Below are 22,854 nucleotides of genomic sequence, written 5' to 3'. Positions count from 1 at the left end.
AGAAGCCAAAATCTCAAGTGCATTCACATAGTGGAAACTGGATAGCACTGTTCCCAGGAGGTGTTGTACCACAGGGGTCAGTGTAACTGGACACACTTGCAGGGGTGCTCCCTTGCAGAATCTAGTCAGTCCCTCCATGATTTCATATAGCAAAATCAATGTAATCTTAAAAGCTCCAGGTTTTACCTGAAGGAAACTATTTTCTACAAAGCCTGATGAAAATGAGCCAGGCTTTGAAAAGCTACTGGTTTGTATGGTTTTATTTTTTCCTCTTATGTTTTATGCGACTTTCTTCCTAAAAATATACTTAAAAATGTTATTTAAACAGAGTTCACCGTTGTTATGTGCCACTGTCATGAAGGCAGCAATAATAAAACTGTGTAATTATACTTCACCTTCCACCAGGGGTATGTTATTTAGGGACAATGTGAAAGGGCCATTAACTGCAGAAGGCAAGGTGATAGAAGATTTAAAGGATCAAGGCCAATGTCCACAAAACACACAAGGTACCGTAAACTGGATCTTGGGAGAAATCAAGTATCTAAGTCCAGGCATGCAACCCTTAAAACCCTGCCTAATCCCTTGGGCTCCCAGACTATGTCTATACCAGTAAATTAAACGTGCCCAGGTCTGTTCTCTGGCACTGAGGGCCCTGGCACAGGATGGCTTGCACCCATAACATTAAACTCTTTTATCCTTCAAGCAAGGCATTTGGATCCAAGTGGTTGTTGGGCACGGCCCCTGGCCCACACTAACTCCCTCCCTCAGTCATGCCTGGGAATTGTTTGGAAGAGGGCTAATTGGCACAGCCCAAAAAACATGGCAAGAATAAATTAATGGGAATCGGCTATAATTTCTTAGACAATGGAGTTGTAGTGCCCCAAAGCATTTGCCAATATAGACATAACCCTAAAATCCTGTGTGCACATATATTATCTATATACATAGTTATACAATACCTCTCTATATGCATTTATGTAGATTATTATGCACTTACACTGTATATAGTTACAAGCATCAAGTTTGGTCTGCATAGGAGGGATTCCTTGGCAGAAGCGCAGTGGATAGGTGTTTATGTTGCTGGCTGACCAGTTACCAGTGGTCCTTACTTTAAAGTGTCTTCATTCCTCCCTTCCAGGTTAACCTGGGATTTCTGCCTTCACAGACACTGCAGGTTTGTTCTGAATAACTGCAAATATCTGGGGGCAATTTTTACATCCATTTTCACAACTGGAGTGTGCATTCATCCGTAATACAGGTACTTGTCCAGAGATTGCCTTTGCTTCAGAGATTTGCATCTCTAACGCTGCCTCATGTCTATGCTGTACGTGATCTGGCAGATCACAGGAACAGTGTAAAGCCCAGGACTCTCCTGTGACTGAGCACCTCGTGTCCACCTTGTCAGAAGGGAGCCTGCATCTCCAGCTCTACTTGCTCCTCACGGTAAACACCACTGCAGCCCTTCAGAGCTGGAAGCTATTGCTCTGTCCTGCCTGCCTGACATCAGTCACAGTGTCACTTTGTAGAGACAAACAGAACACAAAGGGATGACAGGATTGGCATGGCAACTGTGGGCCCATTCCTATAGCACATACAGAACCTAGAACGTATCCCAGATTACAGGGTACACTTTGATTTCTCCTGGTAGCAATAGTTGATTTCCCCTAAAACTACTCCAGGCAAGTCATGTGGAGGCATACAATATTTATTTCCAGGCTCAGCTTTCAGACCATCCATCAAAAGGATAGCAGCCTCTGTCCAGCCTTGTTTCAGCAGTGGAACATGAGCAGTAGCTTATCTTGACTTCTACAGGAAAGAGCCTGAGCTACAAAGGCAAAATCCGATGCTGTAGAAAAGGAAACTTTTTGTTCATATAACCATGTCCATATAAACTGCATCACGTCCTTGTTCATATAAAACAATATACCATGAAACCTGTCGCTCCATGCGGTGGCTCTTCTGTGCTAGCCAGACAGTATGAGCTTGAAAAGCCTGCTCTGTGAGACCCTGCAGGTGACTTGCCCGGTCCTTGAGCCATGCTGACACCTTTCAGTCAGCAGTGGGTACATACCAAGCACTAAGAATAGCACCCTGCCAGCTGCAGTTAGTGCCTGATGGGTGCTAAGGGACCCGCAAAACAGCAGCCCAAGGCTTGTCTCCAAGCTGCCCTATGCAAGGAGGATACTATGATGTCTTCACAGCTGAAGACCTGAGCCAAAAGCCAGAGCAACACACGCTGTGACTGATGCCGCTGAGTCAAGAGGAAATGACCCACTCCTAGATAGCACTGCAGGAACTGCTGCAGGGGTAGAGTCATACACATGTACGGCCAGGCAAGGCACGCCGGAACTGAAAGCCTCTGCAGACCCGCTCCGCTGCAGAGGACCGGCCAAGCCATGCCCGGCCAGGGGGGGGTTCGGGGAGCGGCGTGGGTCCCGAGGTCCGCACAGCCTGCCTTGGCAGCAGCTCTCTGCTCGCAGCCGCGCAGGGAAGTCTTGCTCATCCCTTATCCCAGGCAGGGAGTCACATCCTCCCGTCCAAAACAAGCCCTCGGGGCTCTTGCGGCCCGAGATCGCCGCCGGCCGCTTCCCCTCAGCGCTACCACAGCGGCGCCAGCAGGGGGCAGCAGCGGCGCAGGCACCGACGCCCGGCCGGGCGCCCTCAACGTGCAACGGCCCTAACGGCCGGCGGGGCGCGGCCTCTGCAGCCCCGGGTCCTGCCGCCGCCCGCCGCGCACCCCCTAAGGGACCCGGAGCCCCCCAGCACCGTCCCCCCCAAACGGGCAGCCTGCAGGAACCCTTGTGCTCGTCCTTAACGCCACTGGTGCCTGGTTTACAGCACTCAGCGACCCAACCCATCTCGGTCCGCTTCTCCCCCGGCGGGGAGCGAGTATCCCCGTGTTCCCTGCCACTATGGGGGGGGCGGTGGCATTGAGCCCCCTCTTCGCTTCACCCCGAGGCCTCGGCCAAGAATGCTCTCATGGTTGCCTCCACACTCCCTTTCCTGAGCTTTCCTCACTCCGGTGCAATCCCTTCTTACAACAGCTGGAACATCGAAGCCAGTTGCAAGAGTGCGTGTGCGAGTCCCTGCCAAGATTTTCCCATTGTCACGGCTCGTTGAGTTCCTTCCCCTTCCTCCACCCACCGAACCCTGCTGGGTTACTGGAAACACCGCAGTGCTCATGTACCAGTCTTCAGGCCACCTATGGCAGAAAGGGACTTTTCCAGGAAAGGCACTTAATCACTGTCATTCCCAACTTCTTTGCCACTTGTAACTGCTTCTTCTCCCTCAGTGAAGAGGGTGAAAACCCATTTCAACAGCATAATCGCCATGATAGGGCAGAAATAAAGAAGTAATAGTTAATAATAGTAATCTAGGCGAATCTGTGTTCCCCAAGCTCCAGGACACAGCCAACCTGGTCCATACAAAACCCACTCCAGATGCTAGCTCCATCACATCCTACCCACCTGTGCAGTGGCTGGAGCCTTCTGATAAGGTCACTATGTAGGCAAGCACTTCAGTTGCATGGGGTTAAATTGACAATTGTACCTTTTTTAGGATTGCAACCTGAAGGAAAATAAGACTGATGATTAACTAGAGGTGGAGAACACTCCATTAATGAAGGTAACGAAGGCAGGGCTAGGAGGTTCTTGCTCTCTTTCTTAAGGCTGGATTATTCTGTCATTCTGCAAAATTAGCTTTTAAATGTTAATGTCTTAAAGCTTTTTAAATGCCTCAAACTGCACAATGGAGGTAAATGCCTACTGCACAGGGGCAACGTGAGATTTATCTATATAAACAACACTGGCAAGGTTCTTGGAAGTAGCCAGATAAGGTATGTCACAGAAGAGCAGAGAACAAAGTAAATATGGCCAATAGCTTCAGCATGAAGGAAGTAGCGTGTATTTTTGTCTTTATGACACTGAGAAGTATAAAGAACAAACAGCCTCTTCTTACACTGTACGTTGCATTTGCTTGCTTAACTTCCCCTGCCAGATACCCAATTTTCTAGCTAGAACTCAGGACTCTCACGTTATTGTCACCAGACACAACCCTAAAGAGAGTGAAACACAAACAGAGAAGCAACCAGAAACTTTCTTGTACCATCAAAGATATAGGAAAAGGAGCAAGGAAAGGTGGCAAACCACAAAGTTTGCCCAACAGAGAGGCCAAAACAGGGCAGAGAAGCATCAAAAGCAGCCACAGGCATCTGAAAGGAAAGCACAAGTGAGTGGGAAGGAGACAATGCAGTAAGACAAAAATAAAGCCCCAGGCCCATTTGGGCACGTTCAGATTAAAGGGCAGAGGCCAGCCAGACTGACAACTGTCTTGGAGCTCTTCCCCAGGCAGCAAGGCACTGAGTGCTCTTTGCATGTAATAGAAAGGCTTTAGGCACTTCTGATCATGCCTTTATTACTTGTTCCTCAGTGAGCTGCTCTTCCCCCCTCCATGGCTTTCCCCAGAAGCCTTACCTGAACCCTTAAGGCAAGTGCCGCTTTATTCTGCCTACAGAGCAGCAGAACACAACATCCACAACATCCAACACATGCACCCCACCATTGCCTGTCCCACCAGGCCTACCACGGTACAAAATCTGCCAGAACAACTTACTAAGGACTTGCTTATTTTGGCCATTCTGAGGAGAAAAGCCACAGGGTTTTAGTCACATCACAGGTGCTCTTTTTACCCAACAGACCCCCACTGACCTAATGCACAAGAACCATCAGGTGATGCTACCCAGCTGCACTGCATCTTCACTACCATAAAAGCACACAGCATGGTACTGTAATGGTAAAAACTTGAAAGACAGCTAGGAAATCTCCTTTCTCTCCATAATTCCAACAAAGATATACACATGGGAATGCCCTGACATGCTTTTTAATTCAGTTCTTGCCCCACAGTTCAGAGCCTGTGCATCCCAGTAGCACATGCAGTATAACAGAGCCCAGCAAAACCTGGGTGTGATGTAGGTGGGCTCAAAGCCTCTACCCTGTTTAAAATGTTTCTACAAGAAGTCATCTTCACAGCCCTACTCACTCCTAAGTAAATTCTGCTCCAGTTTTGGTATCCTCCATGCACTACTGGTATCTCAGGACTCTTTCTTGTCTGGTAAGACTTCACAGTATAACAGCAGGCTCTGTAGTTGCCCTTTTCTCTACTGCATTTGTGAGCCATGGAGAGCCAGGCTGGTGGGAGCCCCTTGATGCCACCCTGCTAGCTGGGAGAAGTGCAGTAATCAGGAAAGATAAGACGAACTCATAGCACTTCAGGCTTTTTGTTACCTCCAGGTAGTTTGAGTTTGATCCAGCCCCATCCTTCTTGAAGGATCTCCAGCCAAACCGCCCACTGTTCTGTAGGAAGGATACTACCTGGTTCTCCCCACAAGCTTAGCTCACCAGCTTAATGGCAGAATGGTTTTGGTGTGAAATGATGGGAAGACCCTGAGTATCAGATCTGTTGTTTCTCCCAGTTCAAAGATTCACTAGGGAAACCTGGTGCCTTTTCTTTCTGAGGAGCTTGGCTTGACTCCAGAGAGATTAAATAAGCTGAACTGGGAGGGGAGGATCCTGCCATTAATAAAGGACCAGGTGCAAGTGTAGGGAAGGAATCTATTCCATCATTAAGATATCTCCATTCCCTCTGGGAAGCCCCTGACCTGTAGTAAGGGTTCAATGTCATTCTTGAGGCAGGTCATTAAGCAGGAGGCTGGTGGAGGAAGCAATCTCTTCACTCTCTCCTTCCTGCTCCTGTCTCCATAGACATCTTGCACCATGGAACAGAAGTCCTTACCCATGCACAACCCTTACCTATTGCCAAGTGTTGGGAAAGCTGTGCTTTCAGGAACTGTTATGAGAAGGTCACTGAGCTGCTGAAATCTGACAGCATCTCCATCACATCCAAACCATGGCAGCCACTTCTCTGCACTGCCTCTCACAGCTACAATAGAAGTGGGCAGCCCAGCAGGTAATGCTTGCAACTCAGAGTAGCTGAAATTGCACAGGGCCCAATTCCAACCCTGCTTTTGTGCAAATCTGGGAAAGACACCAATTCTTCTGGCACTCGAGTGAAAAAAACCAGCCATCATGCAGGAGGCTGGTTTGTCTGAATGAAATAATAGCTGTAAAACAACCTGAGATCCACACAGGCCTGCCAAAGCCATTACTGGCAGTCTGGCTATCACCCATCCTTCAGAAACAAAGGGCAAAAAGAGGCTACATCAGGCAACTGCAGAATGACCCGGCCTCAGATTGAGATTCGACATCATACAGGTGCCTAACTAACATTTATCTGACTGATGTAGACTAGACTTGAACCAGGCAATCTGGGGTTTCACAGCCATCCTCTTAGCTCCTAAGGCTGAGAGCCTTAGAAGGTGAAGCATCTAAAAACATCAGCTACCTGAAAGCTAAATACTTTTGAAGAGCAAGACCTCAGGATTAGCCTGCTAACCAGAGGAGCCTAACTTCATGCTACTGGGAACACCAGTCTCACCTGATACTTGCAAAGAGGCAGTTGAGGATTGAGAACCCACCCAGTTAAAGCAGTGTAGTATCTTGCTTCTTAATAGGGAGATATAATTGATGTTAATCTTTTGGGTGTGCTACTAAATACCCAAAGGGGATGTTTGTTTTTCTATTTCCCTCTTCCTTAATGGCAGGTTTTCCCTACCCTGCACAGTCAGTCACCCTGCAATTCAAAGCTATAAATATTTTAGCTTGCTTGATAGCTGTAGCATTTCAGTGCCTTTCACCTCAAGCTTCACCTCATCCATTATCCCCTGCTCCTTTGTGGCAGGGTTTCTGAGCTGATCTCCTCCTGTTAAGCTATACAGGCTGTGAGTTCTGTGTCAGCTTTTCCTCCAGCTGATCCATACCAGGTACCTGAAGGAGACCTATCAAAGGAGAGGGAGCTCCTGCCTTGGGCAACTCGGAGAGACACAAGCTGTTTTCCTGCACCACTGGCGACAGCAGAGATGTCCATCTCTGACTGAAGAAGATGGATGAGACTGGGAGCCAGGGTAGACTGAAAAGGGGAATAGAGAAGGAGGGGGACAGGATGGGTTGTCATGAGAAGGGCAGCAGGAAGCATAAGGCAAATGAAAGCTGCAGCAGAAGTGGGGGAGAGGCAGGATGTCTAGAGAGAAACAGGGTTTGAAATAAAGGAGTGGGCTGATAGGCAGAGTGGGCATGGCTTAGAGTCATACGTGAAGTTTAGCTAAGGGGCCAATGTATGTGGAAGAGTGGAGATCATGTGGGAAAAGAAGGCGGCAGCAGTTGTGGATATGGATGGATATAGTTAGATTCTTAGCTACCAAGTCCTAGCTATGGAAGCAGTTTTGGAGTTGCTATACAGTGGGCCTTAGCAAGGGCCAAAAGCAATTCAATGGGTTTTTACAGTGGGGCTTGAGAAGTCTCTGACAGGATGCCTAGAGAGGATAAGTCTAAGATGTGACTGGAGAGAATGGAAATCTGCAACCTGGAGATTTCCTAGGCATAAGGTTTGGGAGGGTTGGGAGCAGTGGGTGAGTGAACAGCAGGAGAAGGTGGCATTAACATTTCTTGAGGAAGAATAGCAGAAAGAGTGTGCAGAGAACATGAACAGATTGAAGGAAAAGCAATGCTGCTACTGTTGTTCCTAGCCTCTTGGGCAACCATGTGCAAGTACTCTAGATGAAGCTGGCTTTGCTGCAGGCTTTACAGTTAATGCCATTTTAATTTATGACATGTCACTAATGGAGAAAGATTTAACATGTATTTATTCAATGTCACTAAAAATACTCCAGCAGTTGCAGGGGGAAGAGGATAGCGCTGATCAATGGGGGAGGGTGGGGAGGACCTGCACTTTCATAAGGACAAATGTGATGCTTACAAGTGGGATTTGCAAATGCTCTCTCCCACTAACTGCTGGGTATCCTCCGCCATGAAAACCTGCTGTCAAGTGTCATGTCAGATCAGGCAGACTGGGCAGAGGCTGAGAGAGACCCTTATCCTAAGTGCAGCCTGATGGACACACAGGAATTTCACTGCTATGGCATCGCCTGAACCTGGCAGGTTCTCGCTAGAAGCAACAGCTCTTTGCCTGATAATGAAGGAAAGGGTTAATCTGATTTCAGTCCAGGTGAGAATGTTCAGTACAGGAGTCCCTTTGTCACTGGTAACACTGTGTTAGCCATGAGCAATCATCTGGCAGGTTTTAATCTGTCACAAAGCCTGCAGAAAGTGTGGGGCAGTAGGTCAGCTGTGGGGACAGATGGGTGCATGATTTTCTTCCTCCTTTTTCCTGCAAAGCCAGGTCTCTGGTTCCTGTCCTGTGCTTCTCCCTTGTCTCTACATGGGGAAGTTTGTGTATACAGCAAGGAGTGGCAGAGTGCCTTCTCTCTTCTTGCCCCGGAGCTGGATGCAGCCTTGATGTACAGATCTGTCCCTACTTCCATACTGGAAGGTAGACAGCAAACTGGGTAGGGGATCATGGCTGCCTGCGCTCCCTTAGTAAACCGGCCTGCCTTCCCTGGAATAACCAAAAGAGGATATAATGCTTCCTGGCCAAGAGTGACCGTGATGTCCTGACTCCTCCAACATAACTGGGCTATAAAGTAATAGAAGGCTTCTTGCTCACAGTATGCAGCTCTGTCCTTATGCTTGCTAATTAGAGATGGACTCACATAAAATGCTAAGATTCAAGCCTCTGTGGGCACCAAGGGAACTCGGATCCAGATTAGACGGTGCTTGGATGCTTTGGTGATTGGCACCTCAGAAATTACAGAGATAGAGCACAGTGGAAATAGATGAGACTTTGCAGCTTTGGCTCTTCTCTGCTAGTTATAATTATTTAAGATGATGTTTCACATCATATTCAAGCTCCTGTGCAGATAGCAGCAGCAGAGAACAAGAGCTCTGAGCCACCTAGGAGAGGATTATGTGGCTATGACAATGTTCAAACCCACTGGGCTCTGCCATGCTGCATTATTTAAGCCCAGTAACCAAATTTAGTAACCAACCCCTGAGGCACTGAGAGAAAAACACAGCTTCCAGAGCTCCTTCCCTGCAGCCCTGTCGCTCCCTCCCTTAAAGGAGCCACTGCTTTTCTCTTCCTCTCTCAGCTCTACCAGCCAGGCCTGACCTACCACAGTGCTCCCACAGGAACAGTGAAGTCCTTTGCATAGGCATAACGTGTGACCCAGGTAGAAGCCATCCCACACAGTGTGAAGCCATGGGAGTCGGGTGCAGTTACCACACATGGAAAACAAGAGGTGTCCCAGCTCCAGCCCTTCAGGATGCAGGAACCTGAGGTTGCATCTGTGCAGTGAGGCGTGAGCTCAGGTATAGACAGACCAACCCTACACCCAGCACAAAGCCTGTCTGGAGGACTGGCTGCTTCCCAGCTTTAGCTCCGTACTAGATATCCATGTGTGTTCAGGCCGGACCTGGCTCTCAGCTCTGCAGCTCCAGCTAAATCTGTGCATGGATGTGCCTGCTGGTGAAGTGTGTGGACAAAAGCAGTTCTGGACATACGGACAGGCTTAAACTTGTGCTTGGGTGAAGATCTCTCCTTGCCTCCCCTGCCCACCAAGTGCTGCAGCTGGAGGAAAGAAATGGACTCAGCTCTAGCTCTCACCAGCTCATGCCCTCCCTCATTGGCAGAGCTCTGTCACTGCCCCACCATGTCACAGCGCCAAACAATGGCACTTGTTAACCAGTTTTTACAAGGAATAAGACAAGGGGAGCCTGGCAGGCTTGGGCAGAGCCTTTTCACCAGCACCTCAGACCGTTGGGTCATTTTGCTTGTGTTCAGTGAGAAGGTGCTATGCCACAGCAGGCCCTTGTCTCACCAGTAAGATGGGAGAGCCCAAGTCCATGTATGTGGCCAAGCTCTCTGTAGCAATCTATGGGAAAGAGAGGTTGGGAAGAGTGAATATTTAACCAGCACTGTGTCAAATGCAAACATACGTCCACTGTGGTGTTTGTCATCACCGGGCACTGATCTTATACACACGTTTAATGCAACGCAGCTTACCTCCCTGCTGGTTCCGGCCGAGCTGGCTTGAGAGACCCAGAATTTGCCTCTGCATGTGAAGAGGTCATTTCAGTAGAGCCCAAGGTCAGCCCCAGGGAGCCATGAAATAGTGCTGAGACCTGCGGGTACTGTGGGTGACTCCCACCACCACCGCTATTAACAGCAAGGTGTGTCCGCTCCACAGCAGCGATCGGACGCCACAGCCTCTTAAAGCTGTCTGCAGTCTCTCCCATCCCTCCCTGGCCTCCTGCCCAGCACCCCGGAGGCAGCGAGTCGGAGCCTGGTGTTTACAAACACAGCCTTTCAAACCCTGCCTGGAATGAGGAAAAGGAGCAAGCCCAGCTGAAGGGCCCTGGGAGGAGCACATCTCATAGGAGCTCCTTGGGAACATCTTCCCGAGCCACCTCTCTTGACCTAGATGAGCTGCCAGAACAAGGAACAACGAGAGGCCAGCAGCAAGGTGGCTCCTGCCAGACTGGTCTTGCTCCAGCTGGACCTCTGGTGGCTACCAGGCCAGGGAGCGAGACTGATCATAAAGGCGAGCTCTGCAAGGAAAGAAAGACTTTGGGATGGCATGGATGGTATCAGCTAGTTCACAGGCCAAAACATCCCTGCCATCTTGTGCCGTTCTCAGAATACAAACTGTGGGTATTCAGGATTGACCGAGCTTCTAAATCCTGTGGTGCTGCTGTTTCTGCAATACCCTGCCTGACCAAACTCAGAGATGGGTTATTTATCACATACCTTGAATGGCACATACGGCCTATTGCACCAGTGCCCCTGAGCCATCCCTATGCCACAGCCATTTTGTCTGCAGACCCCAGGCTCCTTCCCAGTACTTGTATTGTTGTGGTGGCCACCAGAGCCGATACCAGCCTCTGGAGGATGATCCCGGCAAGCAGGCAACGCTCGGCAACAACTGAATTCTTGTCCCTCCCTGAGCCCTCATGCCCAGCCAGCTCTTTCCCTGCACACAGACACCCACCGCAGTGCTGCGGGTGGCAGCGAGGATGGCGGCAGTGGCTGTCATGTGGGCCTCGGCCCTTGGACATCTGTCCTCATCCAACGCACGGCACCCAACGCCTTGATTCAGCTGCAAGCTCTTTCGTGGGCCGTGGTTTGGCCTGCGAGAGGACAGCCGCCCAGCTCTGCAGGCTGCCGTGCCCTCCTGGCTGCTGCAAAGCAAACAGCAAAGCCTGCAAATGTGCAACGCTAGCGTGGGTCCCGCGCTTGGGAAGGGATGTGGCTCCTCAGCCTTCTCTAGGGACACACATGGAAACCGAGCTGCCGGGATAAAAATACCGGTCCTGGTGAGAGCACAGCAGCTGTGACTAACATCAATCCATTTGGCAAAGGACTTCCCGCTCTCCGCCTCTCCCCTTCTCCGGGAACCTCGCAAAGGGCAGAACTGGAATCCCCGTCTGGGGAAGGGGAGGATGAGGAACACGCAGACGCCCAGCCTGGGATTCCCTACAGCTATCGCTGGTTGCAGGCAGACGAGAGCCATGTGCAGCAATCTCACAGGAAGGGAAAGGCGTGAGACTGTTTGTGTGCAATATATACAGGCGGGCTGGGTGAGGGCAGCCCAGGCCTCTGCTCTCTGCATGCAGAAGGAAGGCCTGGGTTTCACCAGCAGCCTGCCGCCATCCTGCCTGCTCGCTTGTGCTAGCGGGAATGCATCTGCAGCAGCAAACATGCAGGCAGAGGAGGTTTTCAGGATGGGCTGCTTGGCCGGGAGGGAAGGGGTGAGTGGGAGTGGAGGGGATAAACCTGTGATGCTCCTCAGTTGCGGTGCAGAGGCAGGCCTCAGATTTCCCACCCAGTAGAAACCTACCCCAGTAGAACTCTTATCAGCGCCCAGCCCCACAGTCACGCAGGGAAAGTGCCACCGCTGCTGGGTGCACAGGGCCCTTCCTGGTACTGCAGGCTCTGTTCTGCCTCAGACTTCCTCAGGGCTGACCCACCCGGTGGCAGCCAAAAACCACAGGAGATACATGGATGCAGCAGAACCAGACAGACATGAGCTGCGTTCTGGCCAGGCAGGGTGAAGCAGTTCCCTGGGAGAGAAATTACTGGGGGCATAGAAACGTGCTGATTGCCCTTACACAGAAGCAGGCTCAGGAGAGAAACCCACCGTAGAGCAGTTGAGCTCTGTTCTGTCTTCTCCACACCACAAAGCACGTGCCGCTCACGCAGTACCCTTCTCATCCCATGACTGCACAAGCCATGGCCCATCATTAACAGCCTTCCTTCCCAGACAGACCATCCTCACAACAACAGTAACCTCTCTGAGTGGAACAGCACTTTCAAAGCAGTGTGCCCTGCAAGCCATGGTCCTGAGATTGTTTGCATCGAAGTCCAAAAGATCAGCCTTTTTGATCATTCCCAGGCAGGCAATAACTAACCTCTGGAAGCTGCCTGTTTACGAGACACGGAGAGAAAATGTCTAAAAGAGAGCGGTAAAGAGGACGTGGGTGCAGGGGGAGGAGGAAGGCGGGGAGGGGGAGAGGAGGGATACGTGTGTCACAGCTTACCTCAGAGCCAGAATTAGAAGCTGGGTAAAAAAATAAAATCACAGCAGGAAATAATGTGTGCCTTAAAATAGCAACGTCAAATGGGAGCGAGAATGGGGAGTGGGTGGCATCTGAGGTTGCTGCTCTGTTCCTCCCTCAATGGCAGGGTGATTAATATGTCTACACTACTTGTGTTTATGTAACAAAGGGCACTAAAGGCCAAAGCTGCGTTTTCACTAACAAACACTGCAAGGGAGTCTGTGAATCTTTTCTTCCCCCCTCCATAGCATTAAGTGGGAGGATCTGCACTCACGCTTCCTGCCCCAGAAACACAAATAACCATCACCAAAAATCCATGCTCCGGCACTGCACGCGCAGATACGTTTCCACGCTTGGCACAGCAGCACAGAGACCTCTAAGGCTTTGAAGGCATCCTTCTATCTTTCATGGCTCCCCACAGAAAGAGCCTGTTCCCAGAGCACACCTGTAAATGTGGTCGGGTTGTCTCTGGCTGGAGGCTGTGTTCTAATAGCAGGCAAGGTACCACACTGCGTGTTACTACACATTTTTGTGCTCATACTCTGTATTTGCAGTGAATCATAGATCTCTGAGATGGGTCATGCAGTCCATTTCCTTGCCAGCGTAGGATTGTTCCCAGCCATATACTTAATCCCTCACATTTCTCTTGGGAGACGATGACTCAGACTGATCGGTCTTCTCTCTCCACACCTTGTACCCTGAGAACTGCATTAAAGACTGGCACTCACTCATGTGTTTTGGTAAGGAAAGGACGTTTCTCTTGGGTGCATCAAGAAATATTCAACCCACCACATCACAGTTCACAGATGATGCTGAAGTTACCGAGCAAAGCGGCCAAGGGAGGTATGGCACTTGTGTTTTGGACTGCTGCGATCTCCTCTGGACTAATAAGCAGAACAGGCTTGCTCTGAACTTGCAGACAAAGGAGACCTGGAAAGCATCCCAAGTGAGCCCCGTGGGGTGCATGAAGCTCGTGTCTCAGTACCTCCCCTTCATCCCTTCATCCAAAAGGTGGTATGCTACTACAGGTCACCCTTCCCATGTCTGCTCCACTCAGAAAGCAAAGGCAAGAGCAGAGACCTCCCTTCACCTGCACACACAGCCTAAGCCTGCACCCTCTCACAGTCACTGCTCCTACCAAAATACCCATTTGCAGATATCTGTACACACAAATAGCACAAGACCGAGTTTGCTGTGTGATAAAAACCTGCTGTACAGGTCTGATTCTGATACTCTCTGACATCAGCAGATATCTTTGACATAAGCTGGGCTGTACTGCTGTCAGGGGAAGGAGAATCTGGCCCAGATCTGATGCACATCTTCCCACAGGCAGGCAGAGCAGCACGATTTGTTTAAACATGGTATGCTGGTGGTGCAGACACAGATCACTTCCAGCAACTCCATCAACATGTATAATATCCTGCTAGTTAAACCCAGCCGAGGTAAATATCTCCACCATGTTATCCCTCCAAGCAAATATAGTACCTGTATGGAAGAAATTCCTTAGAACATTTCCTGTCTGGAGCTGAAGCTTGCCAGGGACTGAATTTCCTGTGAGGCTACAGTTGGGAATGCAAAGCAAAGAAGCTAACAACAAAATGAGATGGTATGTACTTGAACCTGCTCTACACAGATCCTCCTCAGCAAGCACATTCTCCCCCTCCCCATTTAGATAAAAATGAAGTGCTTTGATTTTCCATATCACCTGGGTCATTTTTCATGTGCAATTATTATTTTTACCCCCCTGCCTCCTTTCTACCTCTTTTTTTCCAGCTGCAGTTCTGTGACTTACACATCCTGAAAATGAAAGAGATTGTTTTTGCCAATAGCAAAGTGCTATGCATCCTTTCAACCATCTGGAAATGGATTTTTTATTCTTCCCGTCTCCCAACCACACATGCACGTGCACACACACAACCAAGGCTTTGTCTCTTGGAATCATTTCCCGCACCGAAGCTGATGGCCATGAAAAGAATTCAATAAAAGAAGTCCCACAAGCATTAAGAGGCCGAGACAGAATAAACAGGCTGACTTCCTGGGCACTTGTTCTCATCCAAACTGCCACCTCACGAGGAAGTGATGAATGCAATGGAGCATATGGTTCAGTGGTTACAGATTAAGAGAGGTACTTAGGGCTCCTGTGTTTTCATCCTGGCTTTGCTATAAATCTTTGTCACTAACAGCAACTTGCCTACCTGCCTAGTGCCTAACCTCCCCCAGCTATAAATAGGGTTACAGATATTTTCTAACCCCTTGTGATGATCAATGTGCTCGTGTTTGTAACGTGAGCTGATCTCCAGAGATAAAGAAGTAATCTGAAGTGAAAATTGCCATGGTAGCTATATGCTGAGACTAATAGAGTCAAGCAGGACAGTCTGGGAACCAAAGACTAGACTTGATCATCTCTTGCCCAGAGGCAAATGTTAAGTGAGCTATGTCACCATGCTATCCGGATGACTGCAGGTCTGCAAGAGACAAAGAAGAGCCAGAGCCACACTGACTGGTACAAACATGCTTACGGTGTCCAGCTGAGAATGAGTAACAGCTGCTTGCTCATCATCCTGATTTCTGTCACTACTAGTGTTTCTGAACGCTGAAGTGTCCCAATGCTGTGACTCAGGGTTGTGAGTCATGGGGCTGCATGTCTCTACCGCGTGGAATCACTCACTTGCTCTCTCTGATGAGACTGCAGAAATCACAGATCATCTTGGGTCTCCTATACTGGTAAGACTTAAAAATATAGGCAGATATTTACAAACACGTCCAGACCAAAGCCTCCAGTGACTGTCTATCTGGGATTCATATTAAGAAATCAGTTTCACATACACCCCCCATCCAAAAAAAGCTAGGAAAAGTGAAGCATTTTTTTCCTTCTGTGGACATTTAATTCCTATATCCCCAAAGCTCTAGTAAATCTGGACTAAACAGGATGCAGTGCAGGTAGCATTCAACTTCTTGCTTCCCCTGCTTTTACCAGTCACGCATTTAGACCTGAAATGCTGACAGCAGGGCGACACAATGATTTTTGGCACCGCATCTGCCTCATCCTTGTCCCAGCTCTCCAGCCTTCCTGGTGAGGAAGCTTTGATCTAGCAGCGTTCTCCTAACCTCAGCGCTAGGCTGCAATTAGCTGCACACAGGGCTGCAGTGGGAGCCCTCTGTGAGCTGGCTGGCAAGACCTCAGAGAACACACCAGATACACCACAGGTATCATCAAGAACTGTGTTGACCACGTACAATGCAGTGGACAATCTTCCCATCTGCAGACTGCAACAGCAACCGGCTGCATGTTCCGGAGCTCACCTCCAGTTTGTATAAATTCCCTGTTGATACAGGTGCAGCTGAAATGGCCACTGCTTCCTCTTGGGATGAGGGAGCATCATCTCAGCACTGAGGTGCAAAGCCCTGCGTGATCTCACCGGCTGGGAACCTCCTGTGCTGCCTGCCCATACAGCCCCTAATCAGCGAAGCGGAGGCCCCATGCTGACAAGAGTGGGATTGCCGATACTCCGCTAGTGGCAGCGTGGTTTGTGTTGGCAAAAGAGTGTTTCTGTTGGCATATGCCTCTTCCCTGAACTGATTAAGTCATGCCTGTTTTTGCAAGTATCTCTGCAGCAAGGTGTTTTGCTGGTGTAAAGATGTGGTAAAGAACCACTGTCCCTGCTCACAGCCAGGTCCCCGAAAAGCAGGTAAAGAGCTACGATGGCAACCTCTCTGAGTGAGCTTTCTGTGTGCTGAGACAGGGTGAGTGCCCTTATACGTCTGAACTCATGCAGACAATCACCAAGATCCGTAGTAGGAAAGCAAACACAATGCTCTGAGCACAGGGACTCCCGAGTGATAGGAAGTGACTTCAGCACACCAATTCCTCTGTTCCCGTAACTCTCTGTGGGTTTGCCAATAATCCTTATCGGCCTTGCTGAGAAAGGAGTGCCTTTGCTAACTGATTACATCCTCCTTTCCTTACTGTGGTCAGCCAGTTGCTGCATGCCAGAAACAGCTGGTATGATTGATAGATAAGCACATGTCTCAATGTATTTTCCTCTGTCTGCTGTAACCACATCCATCCCTGCAGCCACTAGAAGGCAGTTCTAGAAAGGAGTGAAACAACACAGAGCAGTTTTGTTACCAGCACTGGTTTTCTAGAAACACTCATCCAGGGAATCTCAACCTTTCCCATATTTCCATACAAAACACTGCAGGTCTCCATGAAGGAAGGCAGGGTGGTCCCAAACTTCCACCTCTCAGCTAGCATCCATGCCTCGCACTGATGCAGGGTCAGGTCTAACAACACAACTAACCAATGTGCAAAACCAGACTCTTTGAGGACAAGCATGAATGCTTTTTTATCCCATTTTGGTTAAAGCTTTGTGTACCTGGAATTTAACATTTTTTGATAGCTTGCAGGCATTCTTCGAATGCAGTAGCACAGTTAAGTAATAAAATGCTTCAGAATCCTCTCTATTCTGAGTAAATCACCCTCTTTTAAGTAGCACATCCTAACAAAAGGCATGTCAGGCCAAATTTCTCTTCAATTTGAGTCACAGGAGTGACATCAGAGATGGAGTTAGCCCTGCTTGTTAGGTGACTCGAAGATGCCCAATTTTATTTTATGGGGTTTCGTTCTATACTAGTTCCTGGAATCTGTTTTGTAGACACAGCCCTTCCCTTGCTGTTAACTCACACCATAAGGTGGGCAGGGAATTTCACACAGCATCTTCTTTGACCTTTCTGGTACTGAGATGATTGCTGCTGCTGTTTTGGAGGCTTCTGAGAAGCTCCCACAAGCTTTTGTCCCCCTATCTCCTGAGCTGCATCTGCAGCATCCAACCACAGTCCCTCCGGAGGGCAGGCTGGCTCTCACAGTGACGACACCGCACTCTTAATTTGTTCCAGCCTGTTTCACACTGACATTTTCGCACTGACGTCACCAGCTGCTGAAATTTCATTGCTGCTGCTAAGAATAACAGCCCTTCTCATCCCCCACCTTACTCCAAATAATTAGTTTAATACAGTAGGGATCAAGGCTTATCTTCTCTGACACAAATCAGGGTCTGGTGGTTAAAAGAAGTAGGAACCAAGCAGTGTAGATGCTTGTGTGTTCTGTCAGCCTGGGACCAAAAAAAACCCAACCAGGAGTGTGTTGTTAGGTGGTAAGCGCGCTATAAAACATAATGGGAGAAGTTCAGACTGATTTAAGGCTCTCTCACCATACATGCTTAGGCACTGCGAATTGCTTAAATAGCCTAAGCTACAGTTTGCCTCACAAGTCCCTCATAAAGCCCCTTCCCAATTCTCCAAGGCTTTGTACCTTGAATATTTGCTTATACTGGTGCAGTGCAGGCATAAAATACTGCCAAATCCAGATTTCCCATTGAGTTTGGGGCCTGAACCAAATCCCATTGATTTCCGTGGGAGGATTTCTATTAACTTGAATGGGCATTGAATCAAACCTAAATTGGCAGTGCTCTGCAGCCATTTGGCATAGTGTAGTTGTCTGCATAAGGTGGAGAATCAGGTCCAAAGACACTAAGAAATGCTTTAATTAAGAGTTTTACCAAGGAGAGCGAGATTTTCCATCATTAATCCGATAAACTGAATTTGCTCTATACTTTTAATGGCAAAGGGTCAGGGTTTTCAAGGATGCCTGGGCTGAAGATGGAGCCGAGTGCTTATGGGGTTTTAAGGAATGCTGAGGAGTCTTTCCAATCAACAGGTCTGTTCAGTTACTTACACCCTTTGAAAATCCTACTTCTAGTTTGGGTAGCCTTATAAATCCAGTCATAAGAAACCTGCCCCCTGTGGCCCTTCCTCATAGATGGAGACCGTCACCTCTGTCAGATGCAGCCACTCATCCGCAGTCCCTCCTGGTCAGAGGTGATAAAGGCCTTTATAAACCAGACACAAGGAGCCCTGGAAATGTTATTTCCAACCCCTGCTGGGGAAGTTGGTGGCCAGCACAGCTTCCGCTCCAGAAGCGGACCTGAACCTACACAGACCAGCATCCGGTCAGCAAGAAAAGTCTCAACACTTCTTTGTTACCACTTCCCCATCAACTCTGAGGTCCGGCATCATTTCCTATGCTGCTGCTGACCCTCTCAGGCACCTTCCTCCACTGCTTGATCTTTAGAAACAGCTGCATTCATTATCTCCGCATGTCCCTTTACTGCAGAATAAGGGAAGTTTCAGGATCCTTTGGCTTCTTGGCTGGAGTGTTTTGCCTAGTTATTATTTTGAATTTGGACTTGAGTGCTTGGCATAGTCTTTTTCTGGAGAGCACAGAGATTGGTCACAAGACAGGAAAGAGACATGTCTGCTCTGAAATCCCAGAGGACAAGAGAGGGAAGATGAACGCAGCACTGTCACACTGGGACGCCTTCCCCTGAAGTGCAGAGAGGGAAGAGATCCAGAGAAGGTAGATGCTAGAAAGGGAAGGAAAGCAAAGAGAAAGTGAAAGTGCTGTTCAAGCCGAGCCTTGAAGATGAAGTAGAGGAGTGCAGAATGTCTCCTCCGACCCCTGGCAGCCATTCTTGCTTGGCCCGAATCAGTCAGCCAGGTCACATGCTGCTAGGCCAAAGGAGCATATCTCCGAGCTGACGTGCCTCTCCCAGCAGACGTCAGGATGGGCTTGGCTGAAAGCCTGAGGGATTGCTGGGGCCACCTGATTTCCTCACCCCCCCACACTAACCTCTTCCTCCCCATGACTAACTGTGCTGCGCCTCCTCCCCCATGGTCCCTCACCCCGTGTACTTCCATGCACCAAAGAAACTTGCTAGGCTGCTCCACCTACTCCTGGGATGGGTACCAGGTAAAGAGAGAGGAGTGCATGAGGGAACACAGCTCTTACAAAGCAAGGAAGGGGAGAAAAACCCCAGCCTGGCACTGGCAGGCACTGAAACAGCTCCTTCTGATAAAAACCCTGTCTCTGGGTTGGAAAACGTGCCCTAACAAACACAGACTGAAGCTGACGAAAAGCTGTTTGCTACCAACAGTAAGGCCTCAGGTACGCTCATGCCCAGGCTGGGGAGTCAGCAGGCTAGGTGATACCAGAGCTGCTTCAGTTCCAAGCTTCGTGCCTTGGAGATCCACTCTAAAGCCAAGCTGTGCCCAGCGGCATTCCTGGATGGGAGCAGGAATGGCACTGCCGCACAGAGTATTTTTCATTTTCTTTTGCTGACATCCACAAAACTGCTCCCAGCTTTGGGCTCAGGCCCTCGTTCTGTTCCATACCAGTCTGATGCTGGTGCTGCTCCACTGAGGACCAGTTTTGAGCCTCATCTTCCCCGGGGTGAGCAAGAGGGGGAATGGACCTAGGGTTTTATTTGTTGCTTACTCCAAAAAAGAATCATCTAATTAAAAATCACTGGAAACCACATGCATTTGCAGAAATGGCTCCACTTCAGAGGAATCTCTCGAGGCAAATAAGTGAGTAATTTTTCAAGGGTTGAGACGTTTATGAAAATAGCCTCTATAGTTACACTCGCTCGGATAAAATTACAAGTGTTTTCAATCCTCATCCTTTGGGTCATAAGTTGATCCTCAGCTGGGGGCCAGGCAGGAATTTCCTCCCAGAGGATATTATTGTTCTGTGAGGTTCTCAGGGGAGATTCACATCCTCCAGAGGATCTTGCAATAGCCACTGCATCCAAAAAAGATACTGCCCAGAAAGAGCCAGTGCTCTGCTCCCCCCTGCCGAGCCCTGCCTGTCCTCTGTCTTTATGCTTTTAACTAACCGGTTGCGACGCACCCTTAACCAACATCTCACACCGGCCTAACGCACCGGAGCCCCAGGGGTCGGACGGCACACGGGTGTCCGCGGGGACCAGGCTCTGGAGCCTGCACCGCGCCCGGGCCCGCACCGCGGTGGCCAGGAGCGGGATGGGTGCGGGACGGGTGCGGGACGGGCGCAGGATGGGTGCGGGACGGGTGCGGGACGCTGCCGTAGCCCCGCTCCTTCTGGGAAGCGCCGTGAGTCACCGCATCACCGCCCCGCCCCGCTCGCGGGCTCAGCCAATCACCGCCCGTAGATTTGCATAGACGCCCGGGCGGTTCTGGTCCCGCAGCAGGCTCCGCAACCGGCTGCGGCCTCCGCTCTCCTCCAGCAGGCGCTACCGGGCACCGTGGGGCTACGAAGCGGGAACGGGCGGCAGGAGCGGTCCACAGGCAGAGCCTCCCTCGCCCTGTCCTAGGGGTGACAAAAGGACGAGGCTTTATGTATGGAGCGTTCGCAATGCGCAAATTGCCCGGATGACCCTCAGTGGTCTGGGGTGCAGGCTTCAAACCTGTAGCTGTCTAGCGACAGAGTGGTTCAATTCCACCTTTCGGGCGAGCCGAGCCGCCGGAAAACCAGCAGCTCCCAAACACCTTTTATGCCCCAGGGTCGGTAGGGCTCCAGCATCCGGCATAGCCCGAATGCATACTCGGGAATACATCTTCCACTGCAGCGTTATCCTTTGTCACGGTGCAGGGACACTGGCCCTAAGGAACACCTCCTGGGGCACAAGTCCCGACCACTCATCTTCCACCGAGCTGGCAAACAAGCGTTATTTCCCTTCCATTTGTTATTGCCATCCCCTCAGAGCACAGGACTGGACTGATGAAGTGGCAGTGTGCTGGCACAGATGAGGGAAGAGAAATCACCCAAGGGTGCCTGGGGGACATTTGGGTTTTAATTGGATTCTGCTAAGCAGGTCTTCGTTATGGTGTCACGCATCCTACAAGAACAAAAAGAGAAGTAAATAACAGAAGTCATTCTCTAGATCTGCTCCATATTGATGATAACCCATCTCCCACCCACACTACAACAAAGATGCTTCACTACAGCAGCAAGCACGGGTGCTAATAATGTCACCCAGCCCCACAAAAAATAAAGGTTAGCGTGAAGCCAAAAACCATATTCTTCAAGCAGAAGGCATTTATTTTGTGACACCCTATTGCGGTGGCTCCAGCAGATGATTCGTGGAGCCTCTAGCTAGGATGAGACCCAACCAGCCCCACTGCAGGGGACAGTGAGGATTGGAAGGGCATTTCCTTGGCACCTCCTGATCCCACAGGCAGGAAGGGTGGTTCTGCCTGGTGAATCCCCCGGAGGGAAGGGAGGAATACTGAGTGAAACACCGGGTCCCCGGTGTTCCTGGGTGCCTTTTGGGATCGGAACTGCCATCGGAGTTAAGTAGGTAAGCATCCCTGGGGAGGTAAGCTGGAATGACTGTGCTTCCTATACATCAATGACTCACTCAGGGAAGCACCGGGAAGAGAAGGGAAGGGCAGCGAGGGCCCTGACACCCCTCCTGATGGCCGCTGCTGCTTCCAGCCCACAGATCGCCCCATTCAATGCAAGAGGAGTAGCCCTAGTGCCAGCAAGGCCTGCTGCCCGGGAATACACTGCTCCATTATGGGAAATCTCAGGGGAAAACCCCTCTGTGGCTCAATCCAGGGTTTTTACAGCCTTGTAGGGGACGTGCTTGCGCTCTCCCCAGCGCAGCAGGGAGTGCTCCAAGCCCCAGATGGCTATCTGTGTGCTCCGTGCCGCTCCGTCTACCAGCCAGCCTCCTCTGCCCGTAATGAACTTTCTATGTGGAATTTCTCTGCGGCCTCAGAAACTGGTATCTGCACCGCAGCTTGGCTGGGGGCTTTTGTTTGTGGCGGGGGGGGGAGCACTGGAAAGGCCTTTGCCCAGTAGTGGGCAGCTGAGAACGTTAACGTTGGATGTCAGTTACCAAATCGAACATAATACGGCTCTTTCATGTGGTGTTTATAACTGAACATGCTGTTTTGTGTCAGCCTGGGGTTTTTTCTCTTCCAAGAAGTAGTTTTGGATTAAATTATGACAATTACATTCTTATATTCACCCCCCCTCACCAACCCCCCACCCTTGCCCTGCGTGCACACAAACACAAATGGGAATTATGTGCTCTGAGCGCGATTTGAACTATACAGCCTGGGATCTGTGCCTGGCATTGAGTTCAGTTTTCTCCCTCCAGAATAAGAAGGCCACATCCACTCCGCACTCTTTCATCGCCTTAGGATAAAGTAGGATGGTCAGATTGCTGGGGTGGGTGATACTGTCCCGCAGGGAGTTCATGGGGAAAACAGACTTTCAAGCGCATGAGACAGGAGGCTGGGGCACCGTGGCAGGGGAGGTTGTTGTGGTAAGCAGCATGGAGGGCTAGGTTTGTGAAATCCAGTGTGAATCCCTGCTCCGAGCTGCTCACACACCCCGGCTGGCTCACGTACCTGGGCAGTGCCTCATCTGCAGGCAGACAGCAGGAAGTGGTCCCGTCCTTTG

At 50.0% G+C, this 22,854-nt stretch overlaps 1 long non-coding RNA gene and 1 other non-coding gene across 2 annotated transcripts in view; one reads left to right on the top strand and one right to left on the bottom strand.

Annotated features, from left to right (window-relative positions):
• Positions 1 to 12,001: 12,001 nt before the first annotated feature.
• LOC133219723 (uncharacterized) overlaps positions 12,002 to 22,854 on the bottom strand; it is a 35,731-nt gene continuing 24,878 nt past the window's right edge. The window contains exon 4 of the long non-coding RNA XR_009727493.1: positions 12,002 to 14,205. This is a non-coding gene — a long non-coding RNA (uncharacterized LOC133219723). The remainder of the gene's footprint in view (positions 14,206 to 22,854) is intronic.
• On the top strand, positions 20,808 to 20,894 carry TRNASTOP-UCA (transfer RNA opal suppressor (anticodon UCA)). Its single transcript has one exon. It is a non-coding gene; the product is annotated as a tRNA-Sec (tRNA).

Source organism: Neopsephotus bourkii, unplaced genomic scaffold, assembly GCF_033783945.1.
Source record: "Neopsephotus bourkii isolate Nb327-2 ecotype Australia unplaced genomic scaffold, CSIRO-AGI_Nbou_v1 NB_1373, whole genome shotgun sequence".
In the NCBI taxonomy this organism is placed as follows: Eukaryota; Metazoa; Chordata; class Aves; order Psittaciformes; family Psittacidae; genus Neopsephotus; species Neopsephotus bourkii.
This window is presented reverse-complemented; position numbering and strand designations above follow the sequence as displayed.